The sequence below is a fragment of the Mytilus californianus genome, unplaced genomic scaffold (assembly GCF_021869535.1).
Source record: "Mytilus californianus isolate M0D057914Y unplaced genomic scaffold, xbMytCali1.0.p SCAF_33, whole genome shotgun sequence".
Lineage (NCBI taxonomy): Eukaryota > Metazoa > Mollusca > Bivalvia > Mytilida > Mytilidae > Mytilus > Mytilus californianus.
The window spans coordinates 1257472-1273253 of NW_026262683.1; positions in this window are offsets into that span (position 1 = coordinate 1257472).

Below are 15782 nucleotides of genomic sequence, written 5' to 3' on the forward strand. Positions count from 1 at the left end.
AGGGTCCCAACTTTCATTTGCACCTAGTGTAGAAAAAAGTATTACCGTATGATATTTTTTATTACCTTTGAAAGTTAGGGTGGGGTAGGGTGTCGGACCCCAACTTTGGACAATTAAAAAAAAATCCGTGCTATACCCCACCTGGATTTTTTAGTCAAGCATGCCTAAGGGTCCAAACTTTCATTTGCAACTAGTGTGGAAAAAAGTTTTGCCGTAGGAAATTATTTATTAACTTTGAAAGTTAGGGTGGGGTAGGGTGTCGGACGCCAACTTTGGAGCAATTTAAAAAAAAATCCGTGCTATACCCCACCTGGATTTTTTTAGTCAAGCATGCCTAAGGGTCCCAACTTTCATTTATACCTAGGGTAGAGAAAAGTATTGCCGTAGGAAATTTTCTATTAACTTTGAAAGTTAGGGTGGGGTAGGGTGTCGGACGCCAACTTTGGACAAATTTTAAAAAAAAATTCTTTCTATACCCCACCTGGAATTTTTAGTCGAGCATGCCTAAGGGTCCCAACTTTCATTCGCACCTAGTGTGGAAAAAAGTATTGCCGTAGGAAATATTTTATTAGCTTTGAAAGTTAGGTTTGGGTAGGGTGTCGGATCCCAACTTTGGACCAATTTAAAAAAAATCTGTGCTATACATCACCTGGATTTTTTAGTCAAGCATGCCTAAGGGTCCCAACTTTTATTTGCACCTAGTGTAGAAAAAAGTATTACCGTATGATATTTTTTATTACCTTTGAAAGTTAGGGACGGGTGGGGTGTCGGACCCCAACTTTGTAGAATTAAAAAAAAAATCCGTGCTATACCCCACCTGGATTCTTTAGTCAAGCATGCCTAAGGGTCCCAACTTTCATTTGCACCTAGTGTGGAAAAAAGTATTGCCGTAGAAATTTTTTTTATTAATTCTGAAAGTTAAGGTGGGGTAGGGTGTCGGACCCTAATTTTGGACCAATTAAAAAAAAAATCCTTTCTATACCCCACCTGGAATTTTTAGTCAACCATGCCTAAGGGTCCCAACTTTCATTTGCACCTAGTGTAGAAAAAAGTATTACCGTAGGATATTTTTTATTACCTTTGAAAGTTAGGGTGGGGTGGGTTGTCGGACTCCAACTTTGGACCAATTTTTAAAAAAAATCCGTGCTATACTCCACCTGGATTTTTTAGTCAAGCATGCCTATGGGTCCCAACTTTCATTTGCACCTAGTGTGGAAAAAAGTATTGCCGTAGAAAATTTGAATTAACTTTGAAAGTTAGGGTAGAGTAGGGTGTCGGACTCCAACTTTGGACAATTTAAAACAAAATCCGTGCTATACCCCACCTGGATTTTTTAGTCAAGCATGCCTAAGGGTCCCAACTTTCATTTGCACCTAGTGTGGAAAAAAGTATTGCCGTAGGAAATTTTTATTAACTTTGAAAGTTGGGGTGGGGTGGGGTGTCGGACCCCAACTTTGGAGAATTAAAAAAAAAATCCGTGCTATACCCCAACTGGATTTTTTAGTCAAGCATGCCTAAGGTTCCCAACTTTCATTTACACCTAGTGTGGAAAAAAGTTTTGCCGTAGGAAATTATTTATTAACTTTGAAAGTTAGGGTGGGGTAGGGTGCAGACCCCAACTTTGGACCAATTTAAAAAAAAATCAGTGCTATACCCCAACTCGATTGTTTAGTCAAGCATGCCTAAGGGTCCCAACTTTCATTTGCACCTAGTGTGGAAAAAATTATTGCCGTAGGAAATTTTTCATTAGCTTTGAAAGTTAGGGTGGGTTAGGGTGTCGGACCCTAATTTTGGACCAATTTAAAAAAAAATTCTTTCTATACCCCACATGGAATTTTTAGTCAACCATGCCTAAGGGTCCCAACTTTCATTTGCACCGAGTGTAGAAAAAAGTATTACCGTATGATATTTTTTTATTACCTTTGAAAGTTAGGGTGGGGTAGGGCGCGGACCCCAACTTTGGACCAATTTAAAAAAAAATCCGTGCTATACCCCACCTGGATAGTTTAGTCAAGCATGCCTAAGGGTCCCAACTTTCATTTGCACCTAGTGTGGATAAAAGTTTTACCGTAGGAATTTTTTTAATTAATTCTGAAAGTTAAGGTGGGTAGGGTGTCGGACCCTAATTTTGGACCAATTCAAAAAAAAAAATCCTTTCTATACCCCACCTGGAATCTTTAGTAAACCATGCGTAAGGGTCCCAACTTTCATTTGCACCTAGTGTAGAAAAAAGTATTACCGTAGGATATTTTTTATTACCTTTGAAAGTTAGGGTGGGGTGGGGTGTCGGACCCCAACTTTGGACAATTAAAAAAAAATTCGTGCTATCCCCCCCCCTGGATTTTTTAGTCAAGCATGCCTAAGGGTCCCAACTTTCATTTGCACCTAGTGTAAAAAAAAAGTATACCCGTAGAAAATTTTTATTAACTTTGAAAGTTAGCGTGGGGTAGGGTGTCGGACGCCAACTTTGGAGCAATTTAAAAAAAAATCCGTGCTATACCCCACCTGGATTTTTTAAGTCAAGCATGCCTAAGGGTCCCAACTTTCATTTATACCTAGTGTGGAGAAAAGTATTGCCGTAGGAAATTTTCTACTAACTTTGAAAGTTAGGGTGGGGTAGGGTGTCAGACGCCAACTTTGGACCAATTAAAAAAAAAAATCATTTCTATACCCCACCTGGAATTTTTAGTCGAGCATGCCAAAGGGTCCCAACTTTCATTTGCACCTAGTGTGGAAAAAAGTATTGCCGTAGGAAATTTTTTATTAGCTTTGAAAGTTAGGGTGGGGTAGGGTGTCGGATCCCAACTTTGGACCAATTTAAAAAAAAATCTGTGCTATACATCACCTGGATTTTTGAGTCAAGCATGCCTAAGGATCCCAACTGTCATTTGCACCTAGTGTAGAAAAAAGTATGATATTTTGTTATTACCTTTGAAAGTTAGGGTGGGGTGGGGTGTCGGACACCAACTTTGCAGAATTAAAAAAAAAATCCGTGCTATACCCCAACTAGATTTTTTAGTCAAGCATGCCTAAGGGTCCCAACTTTCATTTGCACCTAGTGTAGAAAAAAAGTATTACCGTATGATATGTTTTATTACCTTTGAAAGTTGGGGTGGGGTGGGGTGTCGGACCCCAACTTTGGAGAATTAAAATAAAAATCCGTGGTATACCCCAACTGGATTTTTTAGTCAAGCATGCCTAAGGTTCCCAACTTTCATTTACACCTAGTGTGGAAAAAAGTTTTGCCGTAGGAAATTATTTATTAACTTTGAAAGTTAGGGTGGGGTAGGGTGCAGACCCCAACTTTGGACCAATTTAAAAAAAAAATCCGTGCTATACCCCACCTGGATTCTTTAGTCAAGCATGCCTAAGGGTCCCAACTTTCATTTGCACCTAGTGTGGAAAAAAGTATTGCCGTAGAAATTTTTTTTATTAATTCTGAAAGTTAAGGTGGGGTAGGGTGTCGGACCCTAATTTTGGACCAATTAAAAAAAAAATCCTTTCTATACCCCACCTGGAATTTTTAGTCAACCATGCCTAAGGGTCCCAACTTTCATTTGCACCTAGTGTAGAAAAAAGTATTACCGTAGGATATTTTTTATTACCTTTGAAAGTTAGGGTGGGGTGGGTTGTCGGACTCCAACTTTGGACCAATTTTTAAAAAAAATCCGTGCTATACTCCACCTGGATTTTTTAGTCAAGCATGCCTATGGGTCCCAACTTTCATTTGCACCTAGTGTGGAAAAAAGTATTGCCGTAGAAAATTTGAATTAACTTTGAAAGTTAGGGTAGAGTAGGGTGTCGGACTCCAACTTTGGACAATTTAAAACAAAATCCGTGCTATACCCCACCTGGATTTTTTAGTCAAGCATGCCTAAGGGTCCCAACTTTCATTTGCACCTAGTGTGGAAAAAAGTATTGCCGTAGGAAATTTTTATTAACTTTGAAAGTTAGGGTGGGGTAGGTTGTCGGACCCAAACTTTGGAGAAATTTAAAAAAAAAAACGTGCTATACCCCACCTGGAATTTTTTAGTCCAGCATGCCTAAGGGTCCCAACTTTCATTTGCACCTAGTGTGGAGAAAAGTATTGCCGTAGGAAATTTTTTATTAACTTTGAAAGTTAGGGTGGGGTAGGGTGTCGGACCCCAACTTTGGATTAATTTTAAAAAAAAAAATCCTTTCTATACCCCACCTGGAATTTTTAGTCGAGCATGCCTAAGGGTCCCAACTTTCATTTGCACCTAGTGTGGAAAAAAGTATTGCCGTAGGAAATTTTTAATTAGCTTTGAAAGTTAGGGTGGGGTAGGGTGTCGAATCCCAACTTTGGACCAATTTAAAAAAAATATGTGCTATACATCATCTGGATTTTTGAGTCAAGCATGCCTAAGGGTCCCAACTTTCATTTGCACCTAGTGTAGAAAAAAGTATTACCGTAGGATATTTTTTATTACCTTTGAAAGTTAGGGTGGGGTGGGGTGTCGGACCCCAACTTTGGACAATTAAAAAAAAAATCGTGCTATCCCCCCCCCCCCCCTGGATTTTTTAGTCAAGCATGCCTAAGGGTCCCAACTTTCATTTGCACCTAATGTAAAAAAAAAGTATACCCGTAGAAAATTTTTATTAACTTTGAAAGTTAGCGTGGGGTAGGGTGTCGGACGCCAACTTTGGAGCAATTTAAAAAAAAATCCGTGCTATACCCCACCTGGATTTTTTAAGTCAAGCATGCCTAAGGGTCCCAACTTTCATTTATACCTAGTGTGGAGAAAAGTATTGCCGTAGGAAATTTTCTACTAACTTTGAAAGTTAGGGTGGGGTAGGGTGTCAGACGCCAACTTTGGACCAATTAAAAAAAAAAATCATTTCTATACCCCACCTGGAATTTTTAGTCGAGCATGCCAAAGGGTCCCAACTTTCATTTGCACCTAGTGTGGAAAAAAGTATTGCCGTAGGAAATTTTTTATTAGCTTTGAAAGTTAGGGTGGGGTAGGGTGTCGGATCCCAACTTTGGACCAATTTAAAAAAAAATCTGTGCTATACATCACCTGGATTTTTGAGTCAAGCATGCCTAAGGATCCCAACTGTCATTTGCACCTAGTGTAGAAAAAAGTATTACCGTATGATATTTTGTTATTACCTTTGAAAGTTAGGGTGGGGTGGGGTGTCGGACACCAACTTTGCAGAATTAAAAAAAAAATCCGTGCTATACCCCAACTAGATTTTTTAGTCAAGCATGCCTAAGGGTCCCAACTTTCATTTGCACCTAGTGTAGAAAAAAAGTATTACCGTATGATATGTTTTATTACCTTTGAAAGTTGGGGTGGGGTGGGGTGTCGGACCCCAACTTTGGAGAATTAAAATAAAAATCCGTGGTATACCCCAACTGGATTTTTTAGTCAAGCATGCCTAAGGTTCCCAACTTTCATTTACACCTAGTGTGGAAAAAAGTTTTGCCGTAGGAAATTATTTATTAACTTTGAAAGTTAGGGTGGGGTAGGGTGCAGACCCCAACTTTGGACCAATTTAAAAAAAAAATCCGTGCTATACCCCACCTGGATTCTTTAGTCAAGCATGCCTAAGGGTCCCAACTTTCATTTGCACCTAGTGTGGAAAAAAGTATTGCCGTAGAAATTTTTTTTATTAATTCTGAAAGTTAAGGTGGGGTAGGGTGTCGGACCCTAATTTTGGACCAATTCAAAAAAAAATCCTTTCTATACCCCACCTGGAATTTTTAGTCAACCATGCCTAAGGGTCCCAACTTTCATTTGCACCTAGTGTAGAAAAAAGTATTACCGTAGGATATTTTTTATTACCTTTGAAAGTTAGGGTGGGGTGGGTTGTCGGACTCCAACTTTGGACCAATTTTTAAAAAAAATCCGTGCTATACTCCACCTGGATTTTTTAGTCAAGCATGCCTATGGGTCCCAACTTTCATTTGCACCTAGTGTGGAAAAAAGTATTGCCGTAGAAAATTTGAATTAACTTTGAAAGTTAGGGTAGAGTAGGGTGTCGGACTCCAACTTTGGACAATTTAAAACAAAATCCGTGCTATACCCCACCTGGATTTTTTAGTCAAGCATGCCTAAGGGTCCCAACTTTCATTTGCACCTAGTGTGGAAAAAAGTATTGCCGTAGGAAATTTTTATTAACTTTGAAAGTTAGGGTGGGGTAGGTTGTCGGACCCAAACTTTGGAGAAATTTAAAAAAAAAAACGTGCTATACCCCACCTGGAATTTTTTAGTCCAGCATGCCTAAGGGTCCCAACTTTCATTTGCACCTAGTGTGGAGAAAAGTATTGCCGTAGGAAATTTTTTATTAACTTTGAAAGTTAGGGTGGGGTAGGGTGTCGGACCCCAACTTTGGATTAATTTTAAAAAAAAAATCCTTTCTATACCCCACCTGGAATTTTTAGTCGAGCATGCCTAAGGGTCCCAACTTTCATTTGCACCTAGTGTGGAAAAAAGTATTGCCGTAGGAAATTTTTAATTAGCTTTGAAAGTTAGGGTGGGGTAGGGTGTCGAATCCCAACTTTGGACCAATTTAAAAAAAATATGTGCTATACATCATCTGGATTTTTGAGTCAAGCATGCCTAAGGGTCCCAACTTTCATTTGCACCTAGTGTAGAAAAAAAGTATTACCGTATGATATGTTTTATTACCTTTGAAAGTTGGGGTGGGGTGGGGTGTCGGACCCCATCTTTGGAGAATTAAAAAAAAAATCCGTGCTATACCCCAACTGGATTTTTTAGTCAAGCATGCCTAAGGTTCCCAACTTTCATTTACACCTAGTGTGGAAAAAAGTTTTGCCGTAGGAAATTATTTATTAACTTTGAAAGTTAGGGTGGGGTAGGGTGCAGACCCCAACTTTGGACCAATTTAAAAAAAAATCAGTGCTATACCCCAACTCGATTGTTTAGTCAAGCATGCCTAAGGATCCCAACTTTCATTTGCACCTAGTGTGGAAAAAATTATTGCCGTAGGAAATTTTTCATTAGCTTTGAAAGTTAGGGTGGGTTAGGGTGTCGGACCCTAATTTTGGACCAATTTAAAAAAAAATTCTTTCTATACCCCACATGGAATTTTTAGTCAACCATGCCTAAGGGTCCCAACTTTCATTTGCACCGAGTGTAGAAAAAAGTATTACCGTATGATATTTTTTTATTACCTTTGAAAGTTAGGGTGGGGTAGGGCGCGGACCCCAACTTTGGACCAATTTAAAAAAAAATCCGTGCTATACCCCACCTGGATAGTTTAGTCAAGCATGCCTAAGGGTCCCAACTTTCATTTGCACCTAGTGTGGATAAAAGTTTTACCGTAGGAATTTTTTTAATTAATTCTGAAAGTTAAGGTGGGTAGGGTGTCGGACCCTAATTTTGGACCAATTCAAAAAAAAATCCTTTCTATACCCCACCTGGAATCTTTAGTAAACCATGCGTAAGGGTCCCAACTTTCATTTGCACCTAGTGTAGAAAAAAGTATTACCGTAGGATATTTTTTATTACCTTTGAAAGTTAGGGTGGGGTGGGGTGTCGGACCCCAACTTTGGACAATTAAAAAAAAATTCGTGCTATCCCCCCCCCCCCTGGATTTTTTAGTCAAGCATGCCTAAGGGTCCCAACTTTCATTTGCACCTAGTGTAAAAAAAAAGTATACCCGTAGAAAAGTTTTATTAACTTTGAAAGTTAGCGTGGGGTAGGGTGTCGGACGCCAACTTTGGAGCAATTTAAAAAAAAATCCGTGCTATACCCCACCTGGATTTTTTAAGTCAAGCATGCCTAAGGGTCCCAACTTTCATTTATACCTAGTGTGGAGAAAAGTATTGCCGTAGGAAATTTTCTACTAACTTTGAAAGTTAGGGTGGGGTAGGGTGTCAGACGCCAACTTTGGACCAATTAAAAAAAAAAATCATTTCTATACCCCACCTGGAATTTTTAGTCGAGCATGCCAAAGGGTCCCAACTTTCATTTGCACCTAGTGTGGAAAAAAGTATTGCCGTAGGAAATTTTTTATTAGCTTTGAAAGTTAGGGTGGGGTAGGGTGTCGGATCCCAACTTTGGACCAATTTAAAAAAAAATCTGTGCTATACATCACCTGGATTTTTGAGTCAAGCATGCCTAAGGATCCCAACTTTCATTTGCACCTAGTGTAGAAAAAAGTATTACCGTATGATATTTTGTTATTACCTTTGAAAGTTAGGGTGGGGTGGGGTGTCGGACACCAACTTTGCAGAATTAAAAAAAAAATCCGTGCTATACCCCAACTAGATTTTTTAGTCAAGCATGCCTAAGGGTCCCAACTTTCATTTGCACCTAGTGTAGAAAAAAAGTATTACCGTATGATATGTTTTATTACCTTTGAAAGTTGGGGTGGGGTGGGGTGTCGGACCCCAACTTTGGAGAATTAAAATAAAAATCCGTGGTATACCCCAACTGGATTTTTTAGTCAAGCATGCCTAAGGTTCCCAACTTTCATTTACACCTAGTGTGGAAAAAAGTTTTGCCGTAGGAAATTATTTATTAACTTTGAAAGTTAGGGTGGGGTAGGGTGCAGACCCCAACTTTGGACCAATTTAAAAAAAAAATCAGTGCTATACCCCAACTCGATTGTTTAGTCAAGCATGCCTAAGGGTCCCAACTTTCATTTGCACCTAGTGTGGAAAAAATTATTGCCGTAGGAAATTTTTCATTAGCTTTGAAAGTTAGGGTGGGTTAGGGTGTCAGACCCTAATTTTGGACCAATTTAAAAAAAAATTCTTTCTATACCCCACATAGAATTTTTAGTCAACCATGCCTAAGGGTCCCAACTTTCATTTGCACCTAGTGTAGAAAAAAGTATTACCGTATGATATTTTTTATTACCTTTGAAAGTTAGGGTGGGGTGGGGTGTCGGACCCCAACTTTGGACAATTAAAAAAAAATTCGTGCTATCCCCCCCCCCCCCCCCCCCCCCCCCTGGATTTTTTAGTCAAGCATGCCTAAGGGTCCCAACTTTCATTTGCACCTAGAGTGGAAAAAAGTATACCCGTAGAAAATTTTTATTAACTTTGAAAGTTAGCGTGGAGTAGGGTGTCGGACGCCAACTTTGGAGCAATTTAAAAAAAAATCCATGCTATCCCCCCCCCCCCCCTCCTGGATTTTTTAGTCAAGCATGCCTAAGGGTCCCAACTTTCATTTATACCTAGTGTGGAGAAAAGTATTGCCGTAGGAAATTTTCTACTAACTTTGAAAGATAGGGTGGGGTAGGGTGTCGGACGCCAACTTTGGACCAATTTTAAAAAAAAATCCTTTCTATACACCACCTGGAATTTTTAGTCGAGCATGCCTAAGGGTACCAACTTTCATTTGCACCTAGTGTGGAAAAAAGTATTGCCGTAGGAAATTTTTTATTAGCTTTGAAAGTTAGGGTGGGGTAGGGTGTCGGATCCCAACTTTGGACCAATTTAAAAAAAAATCTGTGCTATACATCACCTGGATTTTTGAGTCAAGCATGCCTTAGGATCCCAACTTTCATTTGCACCTAGTGTAGAAAAAAGTATTACCGTATGATATTTTTTTATTACCTTTGAAAGTTAGGGTGGGGTAGGGTGTCGGACACCAACTTTGTAGAATTAAAAAAAAAATCCGTGCTATACCCCAACTGGATTTTTTAGTCAAGCATGCCTAAGGGTCCAAACTTTCATTTGCAGCTAGTGTGGAAAAAAGTTTTGCCGTAGGAAATTATTTATTCACTTTGAAAGTTAGGGTAGGGTAGGGTGCGGACCCCAACTTTGGACCAATTTAAAAACGAAATCCGTGCTATACCCCACCTGGATTGTTTAGTCAAGCATGCCTAAGGGTCCCAACTTTCATTTGCACCTAGTGTGGAAAAGAGTATTGCCGTAGGAATTTTTTTTATTAATTCTGAAAGTTAAGGTGGGGTAGGGTGTCGGACCCTAATTTTGGACCAATTCAAATAAAAATTCTTTCTATACTCCACCTGGAATTTTTAGTCAATCATGCCTAAGGGTCCCAACTTTCATTTGCACCTAGTGTAGAAAAAAGTATAACCGTAGGATATTTTTTATTACCTTTGAAAGTTAGGGTGGGGTGGGTTGTCGGACTCCAACTTTGGACAATTAAAAAAAGAAATCCGTGCTATACCCCACCTGGATTTTTTAGTCAAGCATGCCTTAGGGTCCCAACTTTCATTTGCACCTAGTGTGGAAAAAAGTTTTGCCGTAGGAAATTTTTTATTAACTTTGAAAGTTAGGGTGGAGTAGGGTGTCGGACCCCAACTTTGGACCAATTTAAAAAAAAAATCCGTGCTATACCCCACCTGGATTGTTTAGTCAAGCATGCTTAAGGGTCCCAACTTTCATTTGCACCTAGTGTGGGAAAAAAGATTGCCGTAGAAATTTTTTATCAACTTTGAAAGTTAGGGTAGGGTAGGGTGTTGGACCCTCACTTTGGAGCAATTTAAAAAAAAAATCCGTGCTATACCCCACTTGGATTTTTTTAGTCAAGCATGCCTAAGGGTCCCAACTTTCATTTGCACCTAGTGTGGAAAAAAATATTGCCGTAGGAAATTTTTCATTAGCTTTGAAAGTTAGGGTGGGTTAGGGTGTCGGACCCTAATTTTGGACCAATTTAAAAAAAAAATCTTTCTATACCCCACCTGGAATTTTTAGTCAACCATGCCTAAGGGTCCCAACTTTCATTTGCACCTAGTGTAGAAAAAAGTATTACCGTAGGATATTTTTTATTACCTTTGAAAATTAGGGTGGGGTGGGGTGTCGGACTCTAACTTTGGACACTTAAAAAAAAAATCCGTGCTATACCCCACCTGGAATTTTTTAGTCCAGCATGCCAAAGGGTCCCAACTTTCATTTATACCTAGTGTGGAGAAAAGTATTGCCGTAGGAAATTTTTTATTTACTTTGAAAGTTAGGGTGGGGTAGGGTGTCGGACCCCAACTTTGGATTAATTTTGAAAAAAAATCCTTTCTATACCCCACCTGGAATTTTTAGTCGAGCATGCCTAAGGGTCCCAACTTTCATTTGCACCTAGTGTGGAAAAAAGTATTGCCGTAGGAAATTTTTTATTAACTTTGAAAGTTAGGGTGGGGTAGGGTGTCGAATCCCAACTTTGGACCAATTTAAAAAAAAATACGTGCTATACATCACCTGGATTTTTGAGTCAAGCATGCCTAAGGGTCCCAACTTTCATTTGCACCAAGTGTAGAAAAAAAGTATTACCGTATGATATTTTTTATTACCTTTGAAAGTTGGGGTGGGGTGGGGTGTCGGACCCCAACTTCGGAGAATTAAAAAAAAAATCCGTGCTATACCCCAACTGGATTTTTTAGTCAAGCATGCCTAAGGGTCCCAACTTTCATTTACACCTAGTGTGGTAAAAAGTTTTGCCATAGGAAATTATTTATTAACTTTGAAAGTTAGGGTGGGGTAGGGTGCAGACCCCAACTTTGGACCAATTTAAAAAAAAAATCAGTGCTATACCCCAACTCGATTGTTTAGTCAAGCATGCCTAAGGGTCCCAACTTTCATTTGCACCTAGTGTGGAAAAAAGTATTGCCGTAGGAATTTTTTTTATTAATTCTGAAAGTTTAGGTGGGGTAGGGTGTCGGACCCTGATTTTGGACCAATTCAAAAAAAAATCCTTTCTATACCCCACCTGGAATTTTTAGTCAAGCATGCCTAAGGGTTCCAACTTTCATTTGCACCTAGTGTAGAAAAAATTATTACCGTAGGATATTTTTTATTACCTTTGAAAGTTAGGGTGTAGTGGGGTGTCGGACCCCAACTTTGGACAATTAAAAAAAAATCCGTGCTATACCCCACCTGGATTTTTTTGTCAAGCATGCCTAAGGGTCCCAACTTTCATTTGCACCTAGTGTAGAAAAAAGTATTACCGTAGGATATTTTTTTTTTCCTTTGAAAGTTAGGGTGGGGTGGGGTGTCGGACCTAAACTTTGGACAATTAAAAAAAAAAATCCGTGCTATACCCCAACTGGATTTTTTAGTCAAGCATGCCTTAGGGTCCTAACTTTTATTTGCACCTAGTGTGGAAAAAAGTATTGCCGTAGGAAATTTTTATTAACTTTGAAAGTTAGTATGGGGTAGAGTGTCGGACCCCAACTTTGGACCAATTTAAAAAACAAATCCGTGCTATACCCCACCTGGATTGTTTAGTCAAGCATGCCTAAGGGTCCCAACTATCATTTGCACCTAGTGTGGAAAAAAGTATTGCCCTAGGAATTTTGTTATTAACTCTGAAAGTTAGGGTGGGATAGGGTGTCGGACCCTAATTTTGGACGAATTTAAAAAAAAAAAATTTTATGCCCCACCTTGATTTTTTAGTCAAGCATGCCTTAGGGTCCCAACTTTCATTTCCAACTAGTGTGGAAAAAAGTATTGCCGTAGGAAATTTTTATTAACTTTGAAAGTTAGGGTGGGGTGGGGTGTCGGTCCCTAACTTTGGACCAATTTAAAAAAAAATCCGTGTTATACCCCACTTGGATTTTTTAGTGAAGCATACCTAAGGGTCCCAACTTTCATTTGCACCTAGTGTGGAAAAAATTATTGCCGTAGGAAATTTTTTATTAACTCTGAAAGTTAGGGTGGGGTAGGGTGTCGGAACCTAATTTTGGACCAATTTAAAAAACAAATCCGTTCTATACTCCACCTGGAATTTTTAGTGAAGCATGCATAAGGGTCCCAACTTTCATTTGCACCTAGTGTGGAAAAAATTATTTTCCTAGGAAATTTTTTATTAGCTTTGAAAGTTAGGGTGGGTAGGGTGTCGGACCCCAACTTTGGAACAATTTTAAAAAAAATCCGTGCTATACCCCACCTGGATTTTTTTGTCAAGCATGCCTAAGGGTCCCAACTTTCATTTGCACCTAGTGTAGAAAAAAGTATTACCGTAGGATATTTTTTTTTCCTTTGAAAGTTAGGGTGGGGTGGGGTGTCGGACCTAAACTTTGGACAATTAAAAAAAAAAATCCGTGCTATACCCCAACTGGATTTTTTAGTCAAGCATGCCTTAGGGTCCTAACTTTCATTTGCACCTAGTGTGGAAAAAAGTATTGCCGTAGGAAATTTTTATTAACTTTGAAAGTTAGGGTGGGGTAGGGTGTCGGACCCCAACTTTGGACCAATTTAAAAAAAAAATCCGTGCTATACCCCACCTGGATTTTTTAGTCAAGCATGCCTAAGGTGTGTTTACTTGAGTAGTGGTATTAACCATAGGTGGATTCTAAAAAACTCTAAAGAATTTCTGGATAAATTTAAATCTCGATCTTTCTCTGAAATTAGTTTTATCAAAACTTTTGATTTTTCAACCCTGTATACCACCATTCCCCATGTGAAATTGAAAAATCGTCTTAAAGAAATAATCCACATTGCTTTTCAACATAAAAATGGTAGCATACGCTATAAATTTATTATTTTGGGATACCATACGTCATATTTTGTTAATAGTGAACAAAAAAGTAAAACCTGCTACACAGAAGAACAAGTGATCAGTATGCTGGAATTTCTTATTGACAATATATTTGTTGATTTTGAGGTAGACTTTTTCAACAAATTTTCGGCATTCCTATGGGAACGAACTGTGCTCCTTTCCTTGCCGACTTCTTCTTATTTTCATATGAGTCGGAGTTCCTTCAGACACTTGTCAAAAAGAGGAGATCAAAGAAGTCAGATCATTTAATATCACATTCAGATATATTGATGATGTTTTCTTTCCATTAACAACCCAAACTTTTCTGATTAGGTTCCATTAATATATCCTCCAGAACTAGAAATTTAAGAAACAACAGACATGGCTTCCTCTGCCTCATTTTTAGACTTATACCTCGAATTTGACATAAGCGGTCATCTCAGTACCAGTATCTATGACAAACGACACGATTTTAATTTTAAATTATCAATTTCCCCCACCTTAGTAGCAATATACCAACTTCGCCTGCCTATGGGATATACATTTCCCAACTCGTTCGGTATTCGAGAGCTCACAGCTGCTACTCAGACTTTGTAAAACGTCACCAGTGTCCGAGCAGAAAGTTGATGAACCAGGAGTATGTCAAAGAACGTCTCGTCCTTTTTCTAAAAATGTTAATCGAAAGATACCAAGACCTTGTTGATAAATATTCCGTATCAACTTCACAAATAATACACGATGGTCTTGAAATATGGATTCTAGGTACTGACGTTGTTTATCATCTTAATAACGTTATAGTATTATTTTATTTGTTTTTGTAGATTATTACTTTTGCTGTTTAGTCTATTTTTGTTGGTATCCATTTGACGTGGCTCGGTACTTGTACATTCCGTCATTGTGTCATTGTGCTATGGTAAATTTTTGTATTCTTGTCTTTCGTTTTTGCTGATGTGCTTTGTCTATGTGCATTTTTGTTTTTCTTTGTTGACATGTTTGTTTGTTTTTATGTTGATTGAGATTGTGACACAATGTTGGCTGCTGTACCCGTATTTTTGACATTTTTACCTATTGTGTCTGTCTGTTTTGTTTACCCATCGTTGTCAATATAATGGAATTTTATACGACTGTCATACAAGTGAGAGGTGTAGCTAGGCATAAAACCAGGTTCAATCCACCATTTTCTACATGAGGAAATGCTTGTATCAAGTAAGGAATATGACAGTTATTTTTCATTTGTTTGATGTGTGTGGGCTTTTGATTTTGCCATTTGCTTAGGGACTTTCCGTTTAGAATTCGGTATTTTTGTTATTTTACTTTTCACAACCGGCTATAGGTTTATAATTTGGTTCGCCAGACTTGCGTTTCGCTTACATAAAACTCAACAGTGACTCTAATAAACACAAAGTTGGAAGGCTAAATATAATTAAAAGTTGAATATGTTAAATAAAGGCAACAGTAATATACCGCTATTCGAAATTCATAAATCGATTGAGAAAAAAAACAAATCCGGGTTACAAACTAAAACTGAGGGAAACACATCAAATATGAGAGGAGAACAACGACACAACAGAAACTCAACACTAAAATGCAACACACACAGAAACGAACTATAATATTAACAATGGCCATTTTCCTGACTTGGTACAGGACATTTAAAGAAAAAATGGTGGGTTGAACCTGGTTTTGTGGCTAGCCAAACCTCCCGCTTTTATGGCAATGTTAAATATAACATCAAAATGACAGGACTAAAATACAAATAAATGGGAGAACATACAGGACAGAGACACACACAAAACCGAAAATAACTAAAAAGTTATGCAAAACACGGCTAAGGCAATTGATGTCTCTGTGTAGAAACATTTTTTTAATGTTTAGAATAAATCAACAGGCAATTGTTCTTTATTTATGTATTTTTGTAAATACAAGCTTTAAATATAAGACAAAATATTAGACAAAACAGGTACATGTAGCATTATATCACACGTTTTATTTATTTGAATCAAATAAATGCCATGCAGATTGTTGACAAGGCATAAGTCTGCCAGACTTTAGAAGCTATATGTTTGGTCATCATGCTTGTTTTAGTGTTTTAAACTTCTTTCATTGAATGTTAAACTGTAAAAACCTGACTGATTGTCATTTTGTTATATAGTCATTTTATATGAAGATATGTACAAAAGCCTTAACAACAACGACAAAACAGATTCGCTACAACATGTTATGTACAAATTAAAGTAAAATATTTTTTTTTTTCTAGGCTTTTAATTATATTTGATATTTGCCTCACGCTTTGTGTACTACGTTTAAGTCGTAGATAAATGCGTTTAGCATACACCTGCTTTATAA